The sequence below is a fragment of the Galeopterus variegatus genome, unplaced genomic scaffold, assembly GCF_000696425.1.
Source record: "Galeopterus variegatus unplaced genomic scaffold, G_variegatus-3.0.2 Scaffold5253, whole genome shotgun sequence".
Classification (NCBI taxonomy): Eukaryota; Metazoa; Chordata; class Mammalia; order Dermoptera; family Cynocephalidae; genus Galeopterus; species Galeopterus variegatus.
Window position 1 is genome coordinate 4,312 of NW_007731364.1, and position 5,940 is coordinate 10,251.

General features: G+C 51.5%; 1 pseudogene; it reads left to right on the plus strand.

Moving 5' to 3' along the window:
* The first annotated feature begins 490 nt into the window (after window positions 1-490).
* Window positions 491-5,613, plus strand: LOC103604578 (annotated as a pseudogene).
* The last annotated feature ends 327 nt before the right edge of the window (window positions 5,614-5,940 follow it).

Here is a 5,940-nt window from a genome sequence, read left to right on the forward strand (position 1 = left end):
GAAGCAAGGGGACTTCTATTCATTGCTGGTGGGAATGCAAAATGGTACAGCCATTTTGGAAGACAGTTTGGCAATTTCTTATTAAGCTAAACGTAGTCTTACTGTACCATCCAGCAATTGCATCATTCCTTGGTATTTACCCAAATGGGTGCAAAACTTATGTCCACACAAAACCTGCACACAGATGTTCATAGCAGCTTTATTTATAATTCCCAAAACTTGGAAGTAACCATGATGTCCTTAAATGAACAAACTGTAATATACCCATACAATGGAACATTATTCAGCAATAACAAGAAATGAGCTATCAGCCATGAAAGGACGTGGAGGAGGAGGGAGGCCCAGTGGGAAGGGGGGATGGGGTGGGGACCGCTGGTGGCCAAGAGTTCACTTGGGGTGGGCTTCCTCATCCTTCAAGGGTGGTTGGACTGCATCCTCTCCAGACTTCTTACCCCTCGAATTTCTCGATTCCATTCTTTCTCCCTCCCAGCGGCGCACCCGCTCGGCCTGTCCCCTGGCTTCTGACCGGTGGCGCCTTCCGCCCGCCTCTACAGGAGCTGAGCGTGGCTCCCAGAGGCCTGTGCAGCGGGAGGCTGCCGCTGCTGCCCGGAAAGCAGCTGGAGGAACTCGTCCTCCAGCACGGGGACTTCTCGCTGTGGCTGTGCCCAGCTCGGCGAGTCCTCGCCTGCCGCCTCCGTCTGCACGTGGGCCAGGCCTCCAGTAGGTGGGGGCGGGACGAGGGGAGAGGGGCTGGAAGGAGGGTCCTCCATACACCGCCGCCCCACGAGCAGGAAGGGCTGGGGCACAGGGGCGCTTCAGACCCTGCCTGAGAGCCCCCAGTAGGAAAGAGGAAGGGGCTGAGGAGTCAGATTGCGGAGTGGAAGGTGCCCACAGAGAACACGTGTGTGGGGGGAGAGCCGTATGGAGAGACTGAATCACCCCTCGAGCTCCCGTTCCCCCACCCACAGTGGGAGTGCCCTGGTGGAGGTGGGGATGCACGTCTTCTGGGAGGAGGGGGAAGAGTGTGGGGCTGGAGTGATTCATTTCAGACTTCTGTAGCTCAGGGGGTGGGCTTCGTGGGGATCCTCAGGCAAGTCCTGGTGAATGGGAAAGGTAAACAATACCAAGTAAACTCGAGGCAGGAGACAGGGCAAAGTAGATTTGGGGGGATTTACTTTAAGAATCTTCGAGGCAGGAGACAGGGCAAAGTAGATTTGGGGGGATTTACTTTAAGAATCTCTAGGTGCCAGGCACTGAGCTGAGGGGAGCGTGGTGCGATTGCAGAAGAGATATCTAAAGCAAGGACCCTGTTTCCAGGAGCTTCTGATGTGGTTGGTCTGCTGTGTTGGGAAAGTGTTTCCGGTGGGGCTGATCAAGTCTTCTTTCTCCTTTTACAGTGACTGCCAGCCCCTCAGGGTCTCTCAGGACCTCCAATTGGGTCATTTTGAATTGCTCCTTCAGCCGACCTGATCACCCAACTTCTGTGCACTGATTCCGGGGCCAGGGTCAAGTCCCTGTCCAGGAGTTCCCCCATCACCACTTGGCCGAAAACTTCCTCTTCCCGCCGGAAGTCAGCCCCTCAGACTCTGAGCCCTGGGGCTGTGTCCTCACCTACAGAGATGGCTTCAATGTCTCCATCATGTACAACCTCACTGTTCTCGGTAACTCACCCAGTCCGTATTCACACTTGACCACAACCCCTTCCTGCCCCACCCCCCACACACTCTGAATCAGGTCCCCAAACCAGGTTCTTGCAGCTATTGCTGCCTGTGATTGCTCCGGGTCTCCCTGTCACCTGTCTGACCCCCTTCTGGCAGCCTTTCAGCTGCCTTCTCCTCTTCTGGCTTTCCCTTGGCCATCCAGCCTCACTTGCCAGCCTCTGGTCTCCGGCCGGCCCAGCCCACTTTCTGGGTTTCTGAACATCCTCAGTTCATCCACCTCATTCTGCTCCTTAGCACTCTTCCAAGGTGGACCACCTCCTTCACTCTGCTGCCTCCCTCTCTGCAGTGCCAGCAGTCCCCCGCTGCGGCCCCCCAGCAGCTTTGACTTTGGGTTCCCTTTTCTCTCCAGGTCTGGAGTCCCCAACCCCACTGACAGTGTACACTGCAGTAGGTTCCAGGGTGGAGCTACCCTGTCACCTGCCTCCTGTTGTAGGGACCTGTTGCTTTGCGTTGCTTCGCCCCCCATGGGTTTGTCAACCCACTTCCCCTGGGTGACAGAGATGCAAATGATTACTCAAAGCCCATATCTACTGAGCAGTGAGAGGCCCTGAATTGGTTAATCTCCCTTTGGGATGCTCAAGTGAGAGCCATCCCTTCCTTGGGAAATTAACACCGAATTGGGGTTCTCTTCCTGCATTTATTTTCTAGACCAGGAAGTTACAGGAAGAGAACAAAGGTGGGGTTATAGTTTAACAACATAGGCTGGTAACTTTCAGTGAAACAAGCCAGATGACATTCCAGTAAGGCAATTAAGTGGTCCTATCAACAACAGTTTGATCTTAGCAAACATTCCTTCCTATAGCAATTTCTCAGTATCTTTATATAACAATCAGCAACTAGTCTGTCTTTGAGCCAGCAACCTGCTGTGCCACAATTTTTATTTTGCAACAGAGACTTTATAGCCTGAGGGAAATTTCCAATCCTCTGCAAGGTCAATATTTGAAACTGCAAGGCTTTGGGAAACCAGGCCCAGTGAAGTACATATGCTTTTTAGTATATTCCACAGGGACCCATCTTCCCTCACTGCCAAGTAGACTCCTCCTGGGGTAGACCCTAACCTCCTGGTGTCCAGAGATAATGGCAACTTTATCTTTCAACTAGAGGCTGTAAGCCAGGCCCAGGCTGGGACCTACACCTGCCACATCCATCTGCATGGGCAACAGCTCAGTGCCACTGTCACTTTGGCAGTCATCACAGGTCAGCCCCAGGAGGAAAAGGAGTAGCTCCCATCCCAGGGGAGCAAGGACAGGGAGGGCTGGCTGGGCAAATTCAGCCCATGATGCCAGGCCACTGGGCACAAATTCCAGAGGCTGCCCATTATGGCCTACTTTTTTCTCACCACCGTTATAAAGAAGCCAAACTGAAAATGTCCGCTTGAGCCACAAGATAAACATTCCAATGTTCTTTAAGGGACTCCCCTGCTCTGAATTGGTGGGAGGGTATGAGAAGTTAGAAGAGAGGTGGCAAAAGTTTGAATGGTTCAAAACAGGTGGAATATATTTCTAGAATCCTTGTCCACTTTGGGGATAGGGCTTTGGTTAAAGTTGCAGGAAGTGGCCTGGATTTGGGAGGAGTTAATAAATCAGTCCCTTGGTTAGCAAATATTTACTGAGCAAGGGTTTTCCAAGACAGTATAAAGCAAACAGAAAAAAACAAAAAAACCTCAGAATGTGTGTTGATTGTAACCATCAGCCATGACAGATCAGCTATAGCTATGGTACTCACCTGTGGCCAATAAAAGCAGCACCACATAGAAGGTGCTTAATAATGTACATTGGTTGAATGAATACATGAGTAAGCTAACAATACATCTGAGGGCCAATCCTGAATTTCCACCTGCTTTCTGGATATCTCTGCCACCCAGCCTCACCCTAACCCCATCTTTTCCTCACCCTAGTCCTCTTACTGATGCAGCCTGTCAGTAACTCCACTGGTACCCCTCTCATCCTGAAACCTGGCCTCCTCATCCAGTTGGTCATGCCAGACCCCCAATTCTTTGTCCAAAGTCTTCTTGAGGGCCAACTTTCATGTAAAACTCTATGGGAGAGACATTGTTACCCCTATTTTATAGAAAAAGAAACTTCTCAAAGTCACAAAGCTGGGAAGTGCCAGACTCAGGGTCTAAACTCCAGTGTCTGTGTCACCAGATCTTCACTCTCCCGTGTGCCGTACTCAGTCAGAGCCGGGCCCTTTGCCGCTTGTCTCCTCCTAGCTACCTTGTCTCTCACTCTACATCTTTGAGAATGCTCTGTCTCTAGATCAATGGGTCAGGTCACTGTTTTCTAAACATCCAGAAGGAGACAAAGTTCATTCAGGGCACCACAGGCAGGGAGCACTGATGTGAGCCAAGTCATGGAAGAGGGAACACTGCAAGGTATACTGGGGGCCAACTCACCTTACAGTGAGGGTCCTGAGCACTTAAGTAGAAAGTAATATAAAAGAATCTGAAATAGTATTTCGTATGTGTTCCTTCAGGGCCAGTTTGAACAATGTCCTGAGGGCAATAGGGAGTCTGGAAAGTTTTTGAGCAGGGACGTTTCTGAGCAGAGCATTGTCTTAATGAGATCAATTTGGCCATAACCCCTAATCTCCTCCCTGCAACCTCACTCAGTCGGAACTCAGGTGAGTGTGGGGTGATTGAGATTTAGGATCAAACCTGTAGCATTAAGTAAGGGGGTCGGGACCCTAAAAAATCTCTTCCCTCTAATTTTTTCAGTGACTCCCAAATCCTTTGGGTTACCTGGCTCCCTGGGGAAGCAGTTTTGGGAGGTAACTCCAGCATCTGGACAAGAGCGCTTTGTGGTGGAGTGTCCTGGACAACCGGCCCTGGGGAAGTTCCCCAGGACCCTGGCTGGAGATGCAAGAGGACAGGCTCCTTTCCCAACCCTAGCAATGCCAGCTGTACCAGGGAGAGAGGCTTCTTGGAGCATCGGTGTACTCTACAGAGCTGTCTAGCCAAGGTCTGAGACCCCAAAATGCGATGGCCCCAACTCCAGAGTGATCGTCTTGATCCCCCTTTCAGACCACTTCTTGCTGTCCCCAATCCCGGCTCTTTTCTTTCCAGGCAGGGGCCTGACCCCAAACTCTTGTCTAGGCCTGACCCACTTCTGCTACTGATTAGCTGAATGACCCCGAACAAGTACCTTACACTCTCTGAACCTCACTGCATCTGTTAAGTTTGAAGGAATGACAAGGTGTCCTTTTTAGCCCTGACCCTATGCCTAATCCTGTACTTTCTCCACAAGTGCCCAATGCTCTGGGAGAGCCCCAGGTACCCACAAAGCAGGCCATCTCCCCGCCATTCTCATCCTTACCACTGTCTGCCATTCTCATCCTTGCTACTGTCTCACTGCTTCTTTTGGTGACTGGAGCCTTTGGTTTTCACCTTTGGAGAAGATGCGTGAGCTCGGGATGCGCCCCCGCTCCACTGGCTTCCCTCTCCTCTACCCTCAGAGTGCTAGTTCCCTTTCCTCAGGGAGGATGACCAAAGTAGTCCCTGAACTTGCCTTCAGAGCCCGCCTTTTCATAATCCTCTGCAGTTTAGGGGCCTCCCATGCCTGGGAGGCTGGAAAGGGCTAAGAGAAGGCCTGAGACCAGATGGAGAGGACGAGGGGGCTGGGAAAAAATAGGACTCAGACTCCTTCCTATTCTTTTTCTTTTCATCCTTCCCCTCCCACCCTCCAACTCTCTCCATCTCTTTTTACAGTGGTGACCAATTAGATTTTCTGCCTTAGAGCACAGGGTTCACCCTCCTCAGGCTCAGAGCAAGCTAGAGGAGCTAGAGCAAGAATCAGAGCTTGACCCAGAGATGGAGGAGCTGGAGATGGAGGGGCCTGAGCCAGAGCAGGAGTTGGAGCTGGGGACGGAGGAGCAGGAGTCAGAAAAGCTCTGAGCCAGAGCTGAGGTGACCACAGATCTCAGCAGCTCAGTCCAAATAAACTCCCTGTCAGCAACAAGCCTGAGTCTGGCTCTTTCTTACCTAGTGAAGGCTCTTGTCTCTCCCCAGCCTCTGGGGGCTCCCTTCTCCCACCTCAGCCTCATAACCTACTTTCCACAACCAATCTCCCTCATCTTCCCCTTTTCTCTTTCTGTTTCTTCTTTGGTCTCTCTTGCTCTGTCTCTCCCGTGCAATCATTTTTCTGAAGCTCCAAAAAGCCCTCACCCCTTACCTTTACAGCCCTCTTCTCCAAACTTCCATTCACATTGTGCTGGCTTCCCT